The sequence below is a fragment of the Protopterus annectens genome, chromosome 2.part1 (assembly GCF_019279795.1).
Source record: "Protopterus annectens isolate FY-2018-M chromosome 2.part1, PAN1.0, whole genome shotgun sequence".
In the NCBI taxonomy this organism is placed as follows: domain Eukaryota; kingdom Metazoa; phylum Chordata; order Ceratodontiformes; family Protopteridae; genus Protopterus; species Protopterus annectens.
This window is the reverse complement of record NC_056729.1, coordinates 992741689-992765188: the sequence shown is the minus strand read 5'-3', so window position 1 is coordinate 992765188 and position 23500 is coordinate 992741689.

Genomic DNA, 23500 nt, shown 5'->3' with positions numbered 1-23500 from the left:
CTAAGTGAGTTACAAATTAATAATAGGCATTATTAGAAACTGCAAGGTGTAGTTAACAAAATTATACTAAGATTGTTAATCTCAGATATTTTGCTGTGGAGAAATTGACAGATTCTGCTTATTATTCATATGTTTATATTTACATTCATATTTTCATAACTGAGACATCTACATGTTATTGAGGAGCATAGTGTGATACATCCTGGCTGAAAAAAAAAGTACATTGATAATGTGCAAATACAATGCACTTGACATATTGGTAGTTATTAACTAGTAATTATGAAAATATGAAATGTTTCCATATGTACTTAATATTTATAAAACTGTGTGACTTACAAACTATTGCATGGCATCAGATGAAACCTTAGATTATGTTGAAGAAAACTGCCATTGATATTTGCACTCTAAGTTGCACATCTTGAGAGATATTCAGGACTATTTAAATTATACAAATTATACAAATAAACATAATTCTTCATATCTCTGTAAATAACTTAATAAGCATGCTCATAGAAAGGAACCTTTTGCTGTACATATGAAAGCTTATGTTCATAGGTTCATAGGTTCATAGGTTGCTACTAGGCAATCGGCCCTAGGGCCTATACAAGCCTAGCTATAACAATTCCCCGGCTATTTCTTCCCACATTATTTACTTCCCTGGACACCTGTCTAGCAGGGTGACTAACGTGATTCCCAAGGTGAATTTCCTTTCTCCCATACAATCATCAAAGTTCCTTTTGAAGAGGGCCAAAGAGATGCTCTGCTTGACATGTATGGGCAGTCTATTCCAGAGTCTGGGGAGTCTCTGGGTCAGGAACCTATCCCTCCAGCATGTTTTGTTTATTGTGATGACAAGGTTTAGATCTCTGGAGTGTGTGGCTCTGTGGGATTGGGATTTCTTTAAGTGTAGCATGTCCAACAGCTCTGGGTTTGACATGGCCTTGTATGTTAAGCAGAGATCGCCTCGGAGTAGACGATATGTGACAGAGTATAGCTGGAGTTTTTTAAGGCGGTCAGCACAGGGCATTTACTTTAGGCCTGTGATTCTTTTAGTGAGGTATTTCTGCGACCTTTCCAGTTGTTGCAGATGTCTTGAGAGGTACATACCAAATGGGGCATTGTATTCTCTAATGGGTCTAATGAGGGATGAGTACAATGGGACAATGACCTCCTTTTTTCTGGATGAAAAGCCCTTAGTGATGAGGTGCATCACATAGAAGGATTTCCTGACTGTTGTGGTGATGTGGTTATTGAAGGTGAGACCACTGTCCACCTGTGTCCCTAAGTCTCTTATCACACTTTTGGTGTTTAGTGTACTGCTACCTATGTGGGAATTCATGGGTACATGTTTTTTTCCCAAAGGAGATAACTATACATTTCTTGTCATTGAGTTTGAGCCCATGGCTCTGGCACCAAGCATCTGTTTCTGTAAGACCCTTTTGTAGAGTATTCACATCATTTGGGGATTCAATAATGGCTCCCAGTTTGCAGTCATCTGCAAACTTTGTTAGCCAGAGTCCCTTAGTGTTGGCTTGTACTTCAGAGAAGTAGATACCAAACAAGAGAGGTCCCAGGACTGAACTCTGAGGTACTCCACTTGTCACTTGTCTGGAGCTGGATTTGGAGTCAGCTACATTTACAGTGTGGGTTCTGTCAGTAAGCCAGTTGGAAACCCATCAAGTGACGTAGGGATTAATGCCCAGCTTAGTACGTTTATCTATGATTCCAGAGTGGGGGATGGTGTCAAAAGCCTTGGCGAGGCCCAGATAGGCTGTGTGGACTGCCTTACCCTCATCCATGGCTCTGGAGACTGATTCAAAGAAGTCAATCAGGTTCAAGAGACAAGATCAGCCCTTCACGAACCCAAACTGGGTGGGTTCCAGTGTTTTAAGGTTGCCAATGTCTTTCTTTATAAGTTCCATTATAATACGTTCTATGGTCTTGCAGATCAGGCTCATCAGATTGATGGGGTGGTAGTTCCCGGGATCCAAGGTATATCCCCCCTTGTGGAGTGGGATAACTGTAGCTGTGCGCCACTCAGTGGACACAAAGCCTGAGGTGAGGGTATGATTAAACATAACACTTAGGTGAGGTGCCAGTTCATTTTGGAGTTCATGTAGTACACAGCCCGGGATGTCATCTGGTCCCATGGATGCTGTATTCTTAGCTTTGGAGAGTGAGTTTTTTACCTGTGGGGCCGTTATTACCGGAATCTGGCAATCTTCCGGTATTGAGATGGGCCATTTAGGGGGTGAGAGGGGGTGAAGTTGGCACTGAATTGATCTGCCAGGATATTGGCAATATCCTTGGGATCAGTATATTTAATGCCATTCTGTTGTAGCTCAGAGCAGATCTGAGCATTGCCATTTAGATTATAAACATAGTTATAGACTGCCTTGTGGTTGTCTTTGGAATCTTTGGCAATTTTATTTTCGTAACTAGCTTTGAAGGATTTTATGAGGGATCTCAGCTTCTTACTGAGGCTGCTAAGGGAGTTGTTTGCATCCTGGGATTTTCCTCTTTTCTGCAACAGTTTCTTCCTTTTGTTGTAATGTTTGTTTATGGCAGGGGACCACCAGATTGGCTTCCTTTTTTTGGAGGAGAGCATCTTGGTTCTATTTGGGATGGCACGATTCATGCATGAGTGGATGTGCTCGTACAGTGCCTTGGTGTAGGACTCAGCAGTCGAACTTTCAGTTCCTGTCTGCATGGGTGTCATGAAGTTTGTAACTTCTGACTTGAGTAGCATGAAGTTGGCTTTGGAGAAGTTTTTTATGGTGGCTTCCTTACTGGGGGTGGAGGTGGGATGTGGATGTTAAAGGTGATTAGCTTATGATCTGACCTGACCAACGAGGGATTGACCATAGGTGTGGAGCATCAATTTCCCATGTTAGTAATGACCAGGTCTAGCATATTGGAGCTCCTGGTGGGACTCTGGATTAATTGATCCAGGTCATTGGAATTTATGAATTCCAAGAACTGTTGGGCAAAGGTGTTGGTACATGAGTAGTTTTCTCAGTTAATGGAAGGGTAGTTGAAATCACCCAGTATTAGGGTGTTTGGTTGTATATTAATATTTTACAGTATGTTTCGATAGGTGTAGTGAGAATCTTGGGACATGGTGGGGGATCTGTAGCAAGCTACAATTTGGATTGCAGTCTTACCTAGTGTTAGTTGCACCTGGAGAATTTCAGATGCAAGGTGTTGGGCAACTAACCTGGTGGTGTGAATATCCTTGGTGAATATGGACACTCCTCCACCTTTAGTGTTTTGATCCTGGTTTGGTGGCCAAAAAGTGTGGTAAGAGTTGTAGCCTGGTATTGCAGGTGTGCCCTCTGGAACCTTGAACCAGGTCTCAGTTACTGCACAGATATCGATGTTCTCCATTTTTAAGAGTGTCTCGAGAGAGTGCATTTTGAGGTTTAGACTTCTAGCATTGAGTAGTTTTACCTTCAGATTTTACATGCTTGTACCTGTTACGGTGGTGGTTTTGTCCTCTGAACTTTGCCTAAAAAAGGCACTATAGGGGTGGCAAGAGCCTTAGCCAATAATCTGAATCCCAGGGGTTACAGGTGCAGACCATCTCTGGCAAAGCATCATGGTCTGTTGTTCATGTTATCCCAGGCAGACAGATACTGGATCCCATTTGAATGATGCCAGAAGCTTAGCCAATTGTTGAAGTCAATCATGTTGTCCTTATACTGTGGTATCATTCTGGGCGAAGGCAGGATGCTACTCAGGGCTAGGGTCATACCTGCCTGGGTCACATGATCTGAGAGCTCTTCCATGTTTCTTTTCATGTAGTCCAGGGAGGTATGTCTCAAGTCATTCACTACAACATGGGCAGTGACAGAGTCATATTTGTACTTGTTGTGGAGTGACTTGAGTGCATGAGTTATGTGGCAGATCCTGGCACCCGACAGGCAGCTCACTGTAATTTTCTCCTTGTTCAGCCTGGTGAGTGGGACATCAGTGTGCCTGACTATAGAGTCACCTATGACTAACGTGTTAGGTGCATTGCCTTGCCTTAGGGGCTGTTGGTGGGTGGCACACTGGTGTTGTGAGCAATGTGACACTTTGGTTGTGATTGGTGTTTGTTTGCGTTTCAGCTTCGGAGGTTCTTGTTGCTTTGGCAGGTTACAGTTAAGGGCCTCCACATATGTGGATTTTGTGTTGCTATGTGTGGGTGTTGGTGGTGTGAGTTTATAAGGGCTATGTGTTGCTTGTGGTGTAGTGCGTTTATTAACCTTCTCCTCTTGACTGTCTAGTACAATCTTGGGTGGAGAGAGCTTTGCTTCCAGTTTGGCTATGTAAGTGCATCTCTCACAGGTTGTAGTGTTGGGTGGTAGGAGGAGAAGGTTGTCTGTATACATGAGACAATTGCTGCATTGCCCCATTATGCCCAGATTCACCAGGTGGACAGGAAAAATCAATGGAAGATGGCCCTTGGACATGCCTGGTTTGGTGCTTTTTTTTTTAAGTACAGGAGCTGTTTTCCCTTGCCTTAGCAAGATACTTTGCAGTTATAAGCTGTTTGGTGCCTATGATTAATTTCTCCTTATTAATAAGGAGAGTTGAGTGCTTGTATCAGTTTACGGCTTCCTAGTGCTTTCTAGCAGGTATTAGAGCAAGTGCTAGTCACATGTCTGGCTAACAACAGCAAGTTGACAAATACATCTAGATTGTACAGTTTCCAATATATGATAATTTGTGAAACATTAGATAAAAAATATCATTCTAGTTTTGCATTCATAATAATATATTCTAGCACCGTTGTAAAATTTGTTACTGTACTGACAGTTATCAATACAAAGAAGACTTTTACTGATAATGTTGGTGCTTGTACTGTTTTAATATATTTTATTCTCCACAAAACATTTGCATTCCTTTGTGTTATGTTTTTAAGTAGATTTCCCAGAAAATGCTTTGGAATGCAAAATGTTTTTAGGCTACTAGAGGCATGACATTCCTCATGAGACATACCTCCCTGGACTACATGAGTTTAAATCGTATTATAGTTGTGTTCTGATTGTGGCAACATTGTTGCTGAACCTAAAGAGTGCCATGTCATCAGCACAGAGGCTGAGATGTACAGTAAGAAGGTCATAAGGTAGCTTGTTAATGAAAATAGAGAAGATGAGGTAGGAGATAACCTTGGGATATTCCCACTGAAAGAGTTCTGGGATGTGAGAAGGATGACTGTCCTTAATTACTATTTTTACTCTTGTAGGAGCTTGCCTTCAATTAACAGTAGTGTATTATAGAAGGTATATAAGGCTGCAGTGTGGTCAGCGGATGAGTATATGTGAGGCCAGTCAATCAATTGCAGCTCTGATTGTCATAAGTTATTTGGAAGTACATGAGTGGAGACTAATTATGGATGTAACTTAGGTGCTTTTAGAAATCAGTAGAAGGTAAAGGGGCAGTGGTCAATAAGATTACTGGCTAGTATTGCCATTCTAGAATGTTTATTGGGAATGTTAGTAAAGAATACATGTATAACTAAGGATTTTTTTACGTTGGATTCACTCTGGTACTGTGTTTGCCAGTTGGTATAAATTGAAGGAATTAGTAAGGGAGGTTAATATGAATTCCTGTTGATATTAATTATGCCAAAAATTATGAGCTTCACATTTTTAGCATGTGAGCAGAATTTTGAAGTGTTGATTCAAGAGATGATACTATATCAGGTGGAGAAATACAGATAGCGGCAACACAAAATTTAGCATAACCTCCAAATGGCAACTGCATGACTACCTAGATGGATCCAGAATTGGTTCTTGTGAAAGTTTTGGTTAGGAGAGTAGGAGAAAAAATATATTTTTTCTGTCTAGGGCAATAATGCTACCCTTTTCTTGGACTTGTTGATTGTCCACAAAAGATTTGTAATAATTAAAGAAAAATTATATTGATTGTACACAAAAGATTTGTAACAATTAGAGAAAAATTATGAGATCCACGATTTGTCTTTTAACCGCAACTCTGAAATGGAAATTATTTTGGGGTTATGTTGATTTGTCCATAGCTCAAGTTGAGTTCACTTTTTATTTATGTTATCTATGTTTAAGTACCTTATCTCTTGCCAAAACTTATGTGCTACTATGCTGTTATGAAATGTTGCCATGATGTATTTATATTTATATTTAGCCAGACAGGAGAATTATGCCACAAGATGATTTTTTGATTTACATATAGCTTTAACTGGGGCATGTTTGAAAAGTTGTTTGATGGTATGTATGGAGTATCTTCTAGTTAATAAAAATTGGAAATTGTTGGCATTGTTCCCACCATTGTTTTGGGACATACATACATGCATACCTACAGACATACAAATATTTCAACCACGGGCATTAAAAGCCCTTCTAGCTTGCCAGTATACCATAATACGTGTTCAAGTGAATAGGCTGTTCTTAAAAATATCCAAACAACTACTTGCTTTAATGTAATTTGGTAGTCTGTTCCATGCATTAGCTACTCTGTTAGAGAACCAGTTAATGCACTTCTCATTTCTGTAGAATCTTCTACAAAGGTTGTCTGATGATTCTCTGGTTCTTTTTGATAACCCCAAACATTCACAGAGGTAGTTGTCTCTAAGTGCTCTATATACTTGAATAATATCTCCTCTTAGATATCTATAAGAGACACTGTACAAGTTCAGATATTTTAGTCTTTTATAATAACTTAAATTTTCACATCCATGGATGCCCTTAGCATATTTCCACTTTACTCTTTCCAGTTTACTCATGCTTGTTTTCTTTTAGGGTTTCCATATTGTTATTCCATGCTCAAGTGTGGGTCTAATGTAACTAACAAACAATGACTTCATCATTTTTGATTTCCTAGACTTTATAAATCTTTTTGTGCAACCTATAGTTTTATAACTATCATGAACCAATTGGTTGATATGATTAGAAAAGCTCATAGCTAAATCTACCCATACACCCAGGTCCTTAAATTAATCTACAGTCTCAATTACTGTGTGCTGTATTAAATATTCACCTTTCAATTTACATCTCCCAAATCTCATATGCTTAGTGTTTGATGTATTTATCAGCATATTATTCTCCTGTTCTCAAATTGTCAATTTAGTCAAGTTATTTTGCAGACATGCTTTATCTGTAACACATGTAATCAGTTTACCCAATTTCAGTCATCTGCATATAGACAGTAGAACACCTCAGATGGAAAAGTTAGGTCTGAAAGATACAATCTAAACAAGTAAGGGCCTAGGAGAGAGCCCTGCGGGACACCTGACTGTAACCAAGGATTTCACCTGTCCAGTTTCTGTATGATACTTGACATTTCCTATTTGTAAGACATGTAGATATTCATCTTATCAAGAGTACACCAACACCTAGCTGTACTAATTTATTAATCAGTATTTTTTGTATGATCCTGTCAAATGCTGAGATTAAATCTATATAAATTATATCACAGCACAATTTTTCATTCATAGCTGTTATTATATTTTTATAGAACATCATGTTACAAGTGGTAATAGATCTGTTTTCAAGAAATGCATGCTGATATATGGTTTCAAGTCCCATCCTATCCAGTTCTAACAATAACTTATCCAATATTACCTTCTCCATTATTTTTCCACAACATGAAAGTAGACTTAAGGGTCTGTATGAATCTGGGTTTGTCCTATTCACCTTTTCCTTGAAAACAGGTTTAATAAGCAAATGTCTCCAATCTTGAGGAATGTCCCCATATTTATATGACCTAGTGAATAATAAATATAATGGTACTGCAAGTTCTTGCTGAATTATGCTCAGATATGATTTAATGCAGTGCTTATGCCAATGGCTACAAGTAGCACATAGAAGGTGGGCAGCTGCAAAGAACAAGATAGTTAAAAGAAAGTTAGGGCAGGTTGAGTTTAGCAGGTAATATTGTGTGGTTTTAGTCAGTTGCATGTGTCACTGTAAGTATAAATCATGAAGATGTAGGAATATTAATGTTTAGATCTAGTTTTCTGTTTTTTACCTATTCTGTGTCACAGCTTTTGGCAAAAGATAAGGAACAAGAGGTTCACAAATTATATTAACGTTGCATTTGTTCTTTTATTTTCTTTATTGTTAAGAGAAGGATATATTCTTATGACAACCAAAATAGTAAAAACGGGGATTCCAACCACTGTAGCCACCAGTAACAGAAGATAAACAGGCTGGAAGGAAGCATTCAGGTTCACAATCATTATTTGATTGGGGGAACTATTTAATGGGCCTTTGCTATGTAATTTATTATTCTGATGAAGTTCTTGTGAACGAAAACGTATTTGAAGTGTTATCAGGGTTTTAGTGTGTTGCTCATCTACCTTTTTGTGCCATTAAACCTTGAAGAAATTGTGAACCTGAGTGCTTCCTTCCAGCCTGTATTTCTTCTGTTACATATATTCTTATGAGACAAAGTTAGAAAAATATACATAGATTTCTGATACTTGTGTCTCTGTATTTAGTGATGAAATGTGTAACAGTTTATATAAGAGAATTAATTGTATTGTTTGGTTGGTTTTAATGGATATATATTGTTAATAAGCTTTATTTAAAAAATGAGTTTGCCTACTCATTTGTCAAATTTGGTGACTAAAATTAGTATTAAGTAAAATATACATAGATTTCTGATACTTGTGTCTCTGTATTTAGTGATGAAATGTGTAACAGTTTATATAAGAGAATTAATTGTATTGTTGTTAATAGAGAAATTGATGTTTATTGCTATTTTTGTTCAAGTATATTTTAAGGATGCATTGTTATATGTATATATAGGATGGTTGGTTTTAATGGATATATATTGTTAATAAAGCTTTATTTAAAAATTGAGTTGCCTACTCATTTGTCAATTTTGGTAGACTAAATTAAGTAGAATTAAGTAGGCCAGTCCTCTGGCAACTTACATGCTTTCACATTAGTAAGACACATAAATAAGTTTATTTTCCCCTTCTGACAAGTTTCAAAGCGAAGATCCAGAATAACTGCTTTTTGGTATGGATGTAAACTTCCATTTCAGTAGCAATAGTGATGGAAATCCTATATGTGCTGTACTAGCAATGGTAACTATTTAAAACCTAACTAATGTGACATAACAGTAAAAGGCAGTAAACAATACATCACTTAAAAAACTAAACAAAAATTACTGCTAATAACATTGAACACTCACTATCTGATAGACTAAACTGACATCGGTTATGTTGCATCAAGAGGGTTATAGAGACTGAATGGTTTTAAAACTAGATAATTGTATTGATTTTGATAGAGTTAATGATACTCTACTCATTGAATTTCTGCAATTCCTACAACTCCCATACTCATATCTTACATTATATAGTCTAATCTAACATTTCTCATAGTGCTGTTAGAAATCAAAAAAATGTAGACAAAGGGGCACATGTACACCACAAGCATTATTAACTTTAATCGAACCACTGTTTACCTGAGTACAAAAGAATAAGCCAAACAGGACTGAATCAACGTGACTAGCCAATGTTATGCAGAGATGGCATATATTCATGCACTACTGTTTTATTTCAGTTTGCTTTGTGTTGAGTCCTAGTTTCAAAACCTCCACATGAATAGCAATCAAAGACTGTCAGGCACCTGTAAAGATTTGTTGCTCATTCACATCATCCTTAATATGTAAGAAGCAATTTGTAGACATGTTTAATGCTCTCTGTAGTTTAATGAGATGAAAGGTAGGCATCTCTCAGAATATGTTAACCAACCAAATATTCCCTGAGCATATTAATGTGTATTACATTATCCTTTAATGAAAATGTAAGACCCTAGATCAATTATTTAATAATAAGCAATAGACTATTGGCCATTTTATCAAAGATTACTAGCAGTTGCCTCTACATTTACCTCTCCTTCAATATTATTTCAGGACAATACAATTTCTTTAAAGCTGTTAGATTCATCAGCACCTTTGAAAAATAATTCATGTGGATGTAGTGATTTTTATCTGTCCAAAATGAATGATTGATTGGTCATTTATAACCAGAGTAAGACCATGTTCAGTGTACCTCGGAGGAAACATTCGGTAAATAAGAGGAGTGATGGTCTAACTAAAGACATGTGACTTCATGTATCAGAAGCATTTCTTATCTTGGTTGCATAGTGTACAGCTTCCCTACCAGACAACAGCCTTCCAATGGGAGCATTTAAGCATGGACCACCTCTGGAATCAGAACACAGCTGATGGCAGTTCTTGGGAATGCTTTGTAGTACTAGAGGTGTGCATCTTATAATAACTTAGCCATTATTCCTTTCAAAGTGCTTATGAAAATGACTAAGCCAGACATTTCTGTTCAACCTCTAGCCTGTGTACAGGTCATCCATAAGCTAAAGGGAGTTAATTTTGGACCCGCTGTTTTTGTCAAACTTAAATGGAGTAAGACATTAAATATACGTGGAAGTTCAAGCTGGATGCTTATTGAGAAGTTGTTTACTAATGCTATTTTTTTTTTTTTTGCTTAGCATGAGTTATACAGCACTTTGGGTGTATTATTTTGGTATAAATCAGGCATTTCAGAAGCTACTGCCTTATTTCTGTAGGAAATGAGTGTATTACTTATGGTTGATTATGCTAGCTCAGTCAACTTTGGACAGTCAGTAGTCAGAATGTACAAGTTCATAAGGCAAGGCTCTAGTGTTATAACAGTAAGTGTACTGCTTTTGTTAATAAGATATTCATGTAGGGCATATCTTGTATCGAGGTCTTTATGAATGTCTCCTTATAGGTATTAAGTGCTGCTTCCCTTGTGATGACAAGAAACAATTATGTGCAATACAAAAGGAAGAAATGTGGCAGCACTCATTCCACTACTTGTGGTGTCTGACAAAGTATATTAGTAATAAGTTACATATTTTCAATTACTCAAAGCGGGTTATAACCCTTCATAGGGTTTAAAAGCTAATTGTATTTTTAAGAAAACTGCAGAATGAATGTAAGTGCTAGTATGTTTTACATGTTTTTCAAGCATGAGTTCAAACACCGCCTTAAGGAACATCTAGCAAAACACTGGCTCTGCTCCTGCCACACTCCTGGCTAGGCTACCCACTACCCCCACACATCACCCTAATACAGCTCTTTCTCACAGTTATAGCTATTATATGCTTTACACTACCCAGGTTCAACACTTTATTTCAGTTAGCATTGTAAACAAAAATACTGCTGTCTTACAAATGCAGTGCTCATTCTTAACAAACTGTATTGCACTGTTCACAATACTAGTCAAGCTGTAATAGTCATCTCAAACTGTACCATTTTTGTTAAATTGTGAATTGTTGCTATTTAGTTATTACTATACTATTTTTGCTTTGTACATTGTTAGTAACATTTATGTGTGTTCATCTTGATTGTTCAATACTATTTGTATGTATGGAACTATGTGTGTGTATATATATATATATATATATATATATATATATATATATATATATATATATATATATATAGCTATATATGTATATGTATATATATATATATAGCTATATATATATATATATATATATATATATATATATATATATATAACTATATATATATATATATATATATATATATATATATGTATATATATATATATATATATATATATATATATATATATATATATATATAGAGAGAGAGAGAGAGAGCTTTTCTCCCCGGGCCTCCACTGAAAATGGGCTTCATGCCCAGTCAGACATTACTCAGTAAACAAATTAAATAAATAAAATAAATCAATTTTTCAGTTTTTCCTAGTGATACTGATTTGATTTTAAAACCTCCACCAGACGTTTACTGTATACCCACTTCTGAAATAGACTGTTGCTTAGCACCAAGGCAAAAGCATAAGAGCTAATAACAAGTCTCGTACTATAAACCTGGGGGAATTCAATAAAGCCTACATGGATTAATTTTCCATGTAGGCATAGTTGAGACTATACGCTGTCTCAGCTAGGTAATACAGTACGAGTGAAACTGGACCCGGTCAAGTAACAAAAAACTTTAATGCATTACACGCTATACTAAAAACATCGGTTAAGCGCTTTCATCTGTATAATACAGACTTCATCAGATGAACCTAGAAGGTGGCTAGTCTAACAGCAGGTTGCAACAGGTCAGAGTAGTAGCAGGATGTAAAGTCCATCACTTAACTGTGTCATTACATACAACAATTCAGTGTGCTCCACTTAGTATTTTTTTTTTTTTGGACAATGGTATATTACCGGAAAAACACAACTGTATGAGGAACAGAGCAGACATATGGGGTGGAACGCTGGACATTCTGCAAAAATATGTACAGTGAGAGGTGTGGAGACTGTCACCCTATGTGTGGTGTTTCATCATGAACCCAGGTAACTTCATACCTACAATCAATTAGAGCAGGAAATCTGGACAAAGCTATGAACAGTAGTGGGTCAAAGCCCCCAATATAAGGAGAAGGATTAATTACTGGCCAGACAAATGTAGAAAGTTCAGAGAATAACAGGTCATGCATTTGCTTGAGTTTCCTGATGTGTATGGAGTCAGTAACTCAAATGTCTGTCATTTCCTAACATCAATCTATAACGATTTGCCACTAGTGTACCAGAAAATCACAATGCTATGTAAAATGTACCATACATATGATGCAAAACTCTGTACAGCCTATTACAATCTGTACAGTTGTTAGGTATGAGTCATATATTACATGCAGCACACAGCCGGGGAATCCCTTGGACAAAATATCAGGGAAGTGCTGGACTATTGAATCAGGTGCATCAGCCAGTTGACTGCAGCACAGAAAATCCTGGCATGGATTCACCTCGTAGGTACTGACAGTCACACTGGGCATGCTTCTACACTTAGATAACTTGAGCCCATGTCTGATGTCTCATGTGCCTAAAGAACTGAGATGTGAAAATATGTCTGTGCATACAGAGAGCTATGTACACGTACCTGTCTCTCCCTATCCCCCTTACACATGATTACTCTTCAGTATGTGGCACATATAGACATACACACACACACACACACACACACACACACACACACACATATATATATATATATATATATATATATATATATATATATATATATATATTATACATACACATGTGCATATATAAAGAGAGAGTTACACAAATGTGTAGATGGAGACAGACCCACCACATATATCTTTATAACAGAATTACATAACACACACACACACACACACACACAGATAAGTTGACATCCCTGTCATATATTTATATAGTTTTATATATATATATATATATATATATATATATATATATATATATATATATATATATATATATACATATATATATATATATATATATATATATATATATATATATATATATATACATGTGTGTATATGTGTGTGGGGATGTATGAATGTCTACACTGAGGTTATCTGCACCTACACACACAACAGCTGTCTGATGGTAACAGACCAAGGCCACATAACGACATAATCCACCCAACCACACAACTCTGTGCCTGTGGAATGTCACCCTGTAGATGGAAAAGGATGAGCAGGTGGTATAATGTGCAATGGCTGCAATGCAGGACTTGGACAAGCCATATTGTTACTGGCCAGTTGTCTACCTAGCAAACTGCAACTGGCCATACATGGCAATAGTGGTAACTTTACACACATAGCAGGGGTTTTAACAGGTACCTCACTGCTAGGTCACTAGATTCAATAACAGCATAAAGCAGGTTCAATCTGCAGGCTACACATGATGTGTAATATAAGGCCACTTTCTGTAGCCCACAAGTACTATGACTGCAGCCACATGTACAACAGAATCTAACTGGTGGTGCATGCAATAAGTACTGTGAGCTATAGTGTGTAATGGTAGGTAGGAGTTCTAATCTCACATCAGTCACCTTGTGTGTGTATAAATGTTTCCCTTAAAGCAATACAGACAAACCTATGTTTGTGCAGTGGTTAATCATTTTATGGCCCCGTGTCTAGCGTTCTCCTCAAAACTGGCCTCCCTGTCAACTCCTGATGATGTCATCCAGCATAACAGCACTGGCTGACAATCTCAAAACAGATAAGCTCCATGGTACATGTGATAAGTGCTTAGTACTATAGTGTGTACTAATAGATAGGCAGGGATTTTAATCTCAATAAAGGCAATTTTGTGTGTGTGTAAATATATACCCTTGCAGCACTGCACACATGCCTGTATTGTCTATCTCTGTGCAACAGTTATACATTTTAAGGCACTGTGGTTACCTGCCAGCCTCCCCATTGGCCTCCTTTACAAGGCCTGCTGTCATCCATCTTAACAGCACTGGCTAACAACTGCAAAACAGATAAGCTCCATAGTGTATGTGATATGTGCTTAGTGCTATAGTCTATACTACTAGGTATGGGTTCTAATCTCACAAAAGCCAACTCTTTGTGTGTAAGTCAGGCAGCAGTGCACATATGGGCGTGCAATCAGCATGCATTTAATGCCCTGTGATTAGCTGCTGGCCCTAAATAACCCACATCTACCTAGGCATACATGCTATCCTCCACCACCTACATTTGTATGTGCAGAACACCCAGGTGACACATATCAAGGGTAGCAGGCTTTGTTACAGAGTATGCATGCATGATTATGTGGACCACCCCATTGTCCCTGACACACTGTTCTACACATATGCACATAGTTAATCATGCATTTACACAGCTGTACCTTGTCAATGTCATATTTCTGCTGTGCTGCTCTGCCATCCTGTGCCACTGTATTGACACCAGGTCTCCATAGCTTAGCCACACAGACCCTGGAACAGGAACATACATAGTTCTGTGAGACACCTGTCATTCTGCAACATTACTGCCAGTCTAATATCATGCAGCAAAGGTACACAAACTTTGATGTGTACTCATGACACTTGCCATCATACAGCACCACTCATGGCCCACAACACCTGGCATAGCATAACACTACCTCTTTACAAAACTACATGTAAAGTAATATAGTCACCCTGTGCATTATTACATATTTGCATGTCCCTGCATTGATGGCATTGATGGCAGGGATGTGGCACAGGTATCATCACATGCACGGGGTGTTGTGTCGGGGTGATAGAAGCCAAGGCTGTGCCAAACAGTTGACAGTATGTGTGTGAATCAGAAAGGGGTGCTGGTTAGCTGGGCCATGGTGAGGTGCCATGTGTGTCTGTTGGTGATATACATGTGACAGTGATGTTTGAGTGTGTCCATGTACACAGTCAATCCCAGTACTAGCCCTACACACATGTAACTTAGACAGCTGTGGACCATACATGCCAGTGTGGATAGTTCTCCGTCTCTGGCTGTCTGGCCATGAACATGAGAACTGGCTCTGCAGGAGGGTCACTGGCACCACTGTGCCCAGGGTCAGATGCTGTGCTAGTAGCTGATGGTGGCTGTTGTCTGCTGTGCCCATGTCCCCTATGGGATCACCCAGAACTAATAAGTGCTTTAGGTGGTGTATTTACAAGATATATGTGCATACATACAGTCTGTGATTAGCGTTGTCTGCATCCATCATTATGTGCATGGCTTTCAAAGGCAGTAGTTGTGGAGCAGGGTCCCAGTTGTAGGCATATGTACTTTGCCATTGCTGCCTTAAGGGCTGTGTTTAAAGATGTTGCTGATAAATGGGAACAATTATCTGCTATTATACCTGTCAACCTCTTAGAGCAAGAACTGTGGACAGAGGCATAAATACAAGTGGGACAAAGGGTCAAAAATAGGGTAATCTTTAAATATTGCTCATACAAACATAGAATGTTGATGGAATAACAGTATTTCCATTAGCATGTGTTTTCTGAAGATTATGACATATGAAGGCCAATTTTCTGTCCTGATTTTCTAACCTGAATCTTTAATGACTTGGCACTACTTTGCCAGAAACATACATTTTTAAGAGAACCGGGCCAAAAATAGGGAGCAAACCTCTGGACATTCTGCAACAATCTGTACATTTGCCAGGTATACATGTTATGCCAGGCCTCACATACATCCATTATTATTTATTTGGCTGTATAGTGGTGTAGTGTTTGCATCACGGTCCCAAGTACACTCCCATTTTTCCCATTCTATGTACTTGCAGTCTGTCAGTGGCGATCGGTTTATATTTGTGGAAACAACTATTATAATTCTCTGAGCTGAGTGGCCTAGTGGGCTAATGCACTGTGCTGTAGTTGGCAAAGGTATTTATTTTTCAGATGTGCTTAACACTGTCAGAAACACATAACACCATTAAGGCAGTTTAAATCACTTTTCAGTGGGTTTGAGCAGGTTTCAATGCCGTGCTGCTTAGATCTGTGCAAACCCGCACTAAAAATAAAAAATGAAAAGAAAAAGGGCATGACAGGACAGTGGTGAAATGGGGGCAAACAGTGGGAAAACATACTGAAAGGCAGTTAGGGATGTGCAGGGCATGTGTAGGAAAGGACCATAGCTCTCCATTTCTTGTACAGCAACAACTGTGCATTTTTGCAGATTTTGTACATGAATTTGGACCCTCAAACCCCAGAGAGAGGGGTGAGGACAACAGAAATGTGTTGCCAAGCCAATTGGGCCTAATGAGTTATATCCAATGGACATGTGTGTGAAATTGAGAGCTATGTAAGGCGCAATTTTTTTTTTTTTGTGGGACAGGTGCCCATTTTTAGTTCATAGGTTAGTACTAGGCTACTGCCCTTGTGGGCCATTTTAAGTCTAGCCAATTACCCCATGTGAGAATCAAACCCTGCATCTTGTGTCTGCAAGGTAAACACCTTAACCATTATTCCATCTTCCAACCCTAAAAAGCTTCACTTGTATCAAGATTATATCACCCCAGATGAGACTTGAACCCACTATCCCTGGCTTAGGAGGCCAATGCTTTATCCATTAGGCCACTGGGACCTTTTTTAAGGAGAGAGTGAAATGTTGTGGAAAAGATGTAGGTACTTATGGGGAGGTATGTTGGGTAGGAGAGGTTACATTTGCCGACAGAGAAGACAGAAGACAGGGGTGGTGCGTGACACATGAGGAACATAAACACTTTGGACATGGAGGGTGCTGTGGAATCTGAGGAAAATGTACCTCCAGATGGCAGCAGCATGACTAAGATTCCCACCCATGGGCAGTCAACACTGCTCCTTCACTGCCCTGAAGGTGGCTGCTCTATAGGCTGGGTGCCAAGGCCACCAGGCCCTACTAGGTTGCCCAGTCTGGCCTCAGTCTGGCATAGTCATTGTTCATAGATCCTATGAACTATCCTGCACACTATAGCTGGTAGCTGGTCCTGAGTGACTGCTGCCAATCCACCACCACTCTTAGGAGAGGGACGGGCACCGTCCACTGAGGTGGTTCCACCCAAATGTGGTGCAGGGCCATTGGAGGGGGTACTACCAGTCTGGGTGCTAGACAACCTGATACCTGGTGCCATGGCCGGTTGAGGTGGGGTAGGTAGATCAGCATGAACTGGTCTACCCTGTCATACTGTGGTGATAGTAGTATAACAATGGCTATAGGTTAGTTATGAACAAAACATTTTGTTAATAATAGCAGCATGACAAAACATTGGAAATAACCCAATCAATTTAAATGCATATCATAAAGAAGACAATAAATAACATAACAGTCAGTATATGAACAGCATGCTAGTAACAGTTACGGCATAAGGACAACAACATAGGTAATTCAACAAGATATGTTAATATGCAACCATTGTAATACATTACAATAATAAAACACATGCCCAAAATAACATTTATTGCATAACATATGTTAATAGTAAACCATTACCAATGACTAACAATAATAATTATATGTGAAGATAAGGGGTGGGAGAAGAAAAAATGCAGTACTTTAATACCATTATAAGCTATATAGTTGACAACAGTACTACTATCTACTCTACAGGTCTGTCCTTTCTTTATGTGTATAGGTGCCCTATAGCTGCTGTAGCACGTACATACTTCTCAGGGCCAAGCAGTAACACTTGCAGATACAGAACTACACAGAACACTTGCACATCAGGCATACCTATATAACTGCCTAGGTATTCTGTGGGCTAATGTTCTGTTACTTTGCTATTGACATCCATTATGTCAGTGATACATCGCTGACAGAGGGATTACACAAGAGTAATTAAATTCCGTGACAGCATGACACTTGAGAGACATGTATGTGTACGGTACAGAGAGTAAACAACAATCATGCCTTGCTTGGCAGACATGGGGATACATACCAATATCAGTGACTGCAGAGGACATGTACAATTGACTGCAGCAACATGTCAGAGTCACTCCAGGCATACAGCCATACCAAGATTACACATTTTAATTCTTTATTTAATTTTATTAAAACTTGTACTTATTTCCTTTATTGTAGGTACTATTATCACATGCATGACACTGAGTTTAACAGTCTGGGACATCTATAGACACAATTATATCCACATAATAGGGGCTACCTCACCCATTTACTTGTAGTTCCTGTGGAGAGAAAATCTGTTATCATTACAAAACTGATTCAGTAGTATTTATTAGTACATGCTACTGGATTCGAACCATGGTCTGCATGTGCCAAAATGTACTTCACACAGATAATTTAACAAAGTGAGCTACTGAGTCACTGCTGATTACTGATTGACTGATATTTGCCTAGATTTCACATGGAAACAAAATAAGACCTTTTAATAGCTCTAACAGCTTTATAGTAGACTGCATTGACATTTGGACACACGTGCATGCAATTTCTGCATGACAGAGATACTAGGTAACCTATACATTACTACATAGAATGCAGGCATACACGCAATATTGTTAGCGGGTGGAAATTTCTGTGAAGTCTACACACCATTACAGATTATTGGGTTGGCTATCTCACCCGAATACATTTGCAGACAATATATATCCAGTCTACAGCTATTATACTGTTATACTTGACTGCAGCAATGTACTTTAGAGCCTGAATGCATATAGCTGAAATGCAATGGTTAACACAAGACAATCTTGATATACACAATATACCATGGGTGCCCTTGCTATAGCATCACGTGTTATTGCAGAACAGGTATAGTAATTCATTTGGAGCAAAACGGCTGCGACTCTATACTTATTGCACAACACTCTATATGAGATATACCTTGAGACAGGGAATGGTGCTGTTTTATTTTTTTTATTCAAGAACAGTTGCCATATTTGATTTCATGCAACACAGCCCTACTTACACACAGATTGCATACCACAGCTTTATTAGCAGTACCGTCTGTGATGCCCATGCACTGGTCCAGTAATGAAGAAGCCTCAATCCTCACCACTAGCCCCAGTGAGGAGTGTTCACATTAGGAGGATAACAAGTATACACACAGTAAAGTACAGAATCCCTTAAGAGCACACAGAGATCACAGTCAGTCTGGGGCTGGTTTCTCCCTTTCACTCCAGCTCACCAGTAAGACTCCCCACTGGCACAGCTATAAGGTTCAGATCTCAGCCAAGTAGTCAAGCCAAAACTTCCAGTACCCTCTCTGTCCAACCAGTGCTTCCTGTCCCTGCCCAAATAGCTGACACATGCACATTTTGAGATTTGATTTATATACAGAAACACAGACACTCCTGGGAAGGCTAGCACAGGTACACTAGCTATGCCCCCTTCTGCCCAGGCTATAAGGTAGAAATGCACTGTCACCAACTACTCTTATCAGCTACTATAAAGGCCCTTACCAAAGGGTGTCCAATTCTATTGTGCAATGTTACTGTTATCCAAATAGTAAGTGTGATGAACAGCAAAACTATTGAACTGGCTTGGACAGTATCACCAAATACATGCAAGTACTCTAAGAGCTTACATTATCTCTACACAAACCAGCCACAGTTAAAATGTTTAAAATATTTAATAATAAATAATATAAAACACCAGACAATGCTCATCAATTCAACACAGTGATAATAGAGAGTTTAGAAATCACAGGAAATACTTTAAAACAATATTGTAGGACAGTCTGACATAAATATAGAAAGCAGCTAGACTAATCTGGCTATATTCCTGTCTATCTCTAACAGAAATACTAAGATCTAAATAACTTTACTTACAGAGCAATCCACAGTGCTGATGTGTTGTTAACAGGTCTGAAGACAAATACAAAATACACTATTTCTTTTTGAGCTAGCCCTTAAATTGATAATACAAATTACTGCTGAGTCATTTCAGATTACATCATTCTTGTCACTTCTCTTATTTAGTTTCTAGGATAACAGAACTCACAATTTAACATTTATTTTTGATCTGCACCTAAAAGGAAGGCACAGCAATAAAAGGCACTTTACATGTGAAACCTAGCAATTATATCTGTCTTAGGACAATAGAAATAATTTCCTAGCCCAGACATCCTGTCTCCTAGCTTGAGATCATGCACATCAATGACATAGAATTATTTATAAAATTCTATCTAGCTGGGCTGGCAGCCCCTCAGTTTTTTACACATTCATGCAGTTACTGCTATAATTTCACATTTTTGTTGCACAGCACTAGTTGTACTGCAAGTGTTGCAATACAGCTTTAATTCCACAGTTATTGCAATTGAAACTGTATTTCATTTACATTATCAAGGTTAATGCTTTACTCTTGCCTGCTTATTACACTACGCTACATTTGGCAGTAGTCACTTATTGCAGTCCATGTCTATGACAACATTCATTGTAATATAATCAAAATTGTATATACCTACTGGCAGTTAATGTTTTATGTTTTGTTGCTTATATGACTATAGAATGCAAGTTACATCCCTAATCACCAAACTCATGGGACAACCTGAACTGCCCCCCCCCCATGAGTCTCAACATTGCAGCAGTAGGGAGAGAAGCACGCCATTATGCATACCTATCTATCCAACATTCAGATTAGGTTCATAGGTTCATACTAGGCTATCTGCCCTAGGGCATTTATAAGCCTAGCCAGAGTGTGTTTGGCTTTCGCCACCCATTTTAAATTAATTTTGCTATGCCTTTTTTGAGGTTAGTATACTGTGCCTCTGTCTAACAGTGACACAGAAGTGATAGCCGGGGTAAACCTACGATCTCCCATCCACTAATCAAGATTCCTCTTGAAGAGAGTCAATGTGGGACTCTGCCTAACCTGGACTGGGATTTTATTCCAGGGTGAAGGGAGCCTCTGGGTTCTGAATCTGTCCCTCCAGCATGTCCTATTTATTTCAGTGCTGAGGTTCAAGTCTCTTGAGTGTGTAGCTCGATGGGATTTGGATTTTCTGATGTGCAGCATGTCCATTAATTCCAGGTTGGACATGGCTTTATACGTCAGGCACAGATCGCCTCTGAGCAGGCGGTATGCCACTGAGTAGAGCTGGAGTTTCTTTAACTGGGCAGCATATGGCATCTGTTTGAGCCCATTGATCCTCTTGGTGAGGTACTTTTGGGGTCTTTCCAGTTGTTGCAGGTGTCTGGTAAGGTACATCCCAAAAGGGGCATTGTACTCAATTATGGACCTGATGAGGGATGAGTAAAGAGGTACGATGACCTCCCCTGATCTAGATGTGAATCCCTTCATGATTAGGTGGGCTATATAAAATGTTTTTCTAACCACTTTGGCCACGTGGTTGTCAAATGAGAGATTGCTATCAACTTGGGTCCCCAGGTCCCTAATGACTGCTTCTGTACTTAATGGATTACCACCTATGTGGTAATTTGTGGGCACTTTGTTTTTGCCAAAGGGGATGGCTATACACTTTTTGGCGTTTAGCTTGAGGCCATGGCTCTGGCACCAGTTGTCTGTTTCTATGAGGCCCTTTTGGAGGATGCTTGTGTCGGCTGGAGAGTTGATTATGGCACCCAGTTTGCAGTCATCTGAGAACTTGGTCAGCCACAGTCCTTCCGTGTTGGCCTGTACCGCCGAGAAATATATACCGAACAAGAGAGGTCCCAGGACTGAGCCTTGTGGGATGCCACTTGTAACTGGTTTGGAGTCTGACATGGCTCCAGCAATTCTAACCATGTGGGTTCTGTCCTTGAGCCAGTTTGCAACCCATCTAGTGACATAGGGGGTTAAATTTAAGCTGGTGAGCTTATCTATAATGCCCAAGTGGGGTATTGTATCGAAGGCTTTTGCAAGGTCCAGGTAGGCTGTGTGGACCACCTTCCCCTCATCAATGGCCTTGGTGACTGTTTCAAAGAAATCAACCAGGTTTAAGAGGCAGGATCTGCCCTTAACAAAGCCAAACTGGGTAGGATCCAGTGTCTGTAGGTCCCCAATATCTTTATTTATGAAGTCCATGATGATCCTTTCCATAGCTTTGCAGACCAAGCTAGTCAGGCTTATGGAACGATAGTTTCCAGGATCCATTGAGGCACCACCTTTGTGGAGAGGGATCACTGTTGCTGTACGCCACTCTTTGGGTACATATCCTGTAGTAAGGCTAAGATTGAACAGTAGTTTTATGTTTGGGTTTAGCTCTTCTTGGAGTTCATGTAGGACGCAGCCCGGGACACCATCTGCTCCCATTGATGCTGTGTTTTTGCTTTGGAGAGGGCGGCTCTTACCTGAGCATCTGAGCTGTCAGGGGGGCAGCACTCTGTTGGGATAGATATTTGCCCTTTTGGTGGGGAGAGGGGGAGAAGTTTGCACTGAACCTGTCAGCTAGGATGTTGGCAATGTCTGTGGGCTCGGTGTATTTTTTGTCATTTTGGACTAATTCTGAGCATATCTGGGAATTCCCACCCAGGTTCCTAACATAACTAAAGAAAGCCTTGTGATTATCCTTAGTGTCCTGTGCAATTTTTCTCTCGAAGCTGGCCTTAGACGATTTTATGAGTGCCCGTAGTTTTTTGCTAATACTGATCAGAGATGCCTTCCCTTTTGGGATTTTGCTCTATCATGTAGTAGCTTCCTCCTTCTATTGTATAGTTTGTTTATGGCTGGGCTCCACCAGACAGGACATCTGCCTTTGGACGATTGGGTCTTGGTTTTATTTGGGATTGATGATCCATGCATTCCTGAAGGTGTTCATAGAATGCGTTTATAAAGGATTCTGCGGTCTGGGCCGTATTTTCCACAGGCCCGGGCTTTGAAGGATTTCACTTGGTTTTGAGGCTGTGAAATTTGCTTTAGAGAAGTTTTTCACTGTGGTTTTCTGGGCAGGGGTGGGGTCGGGATGTGAATATCCAGTGAGATTAGTTTATGGTCTGATCTTACCAGTGAGGGATACACTTCTGGTCTGGAGCATAGTGTCCCCATGTTGGTGATGATCAGGTCCAGTATGTTTTCCCTCTTGTGGGAGTGGTAACAAGTTGTTCCATAGCATTTGAGTTTATAAATTCTAGGAACCTTTGGGCTAGGGTGTTGGAGCTAGAGTAATGCTCCCAGTCTATGTTTGGGTAGTTGAAGTCGCCCAATATAATGGTGTTTGGAGAGACCTTCATATTTTCCAGTATTCTCAGGAAGGCCAAGTGGGGTTCCTGCGTTTGGGAGGGTGGTCTGTAGCAGGCTATAAACTGGAAGGCAGTTTTACCCACAGTTAGTTGCACA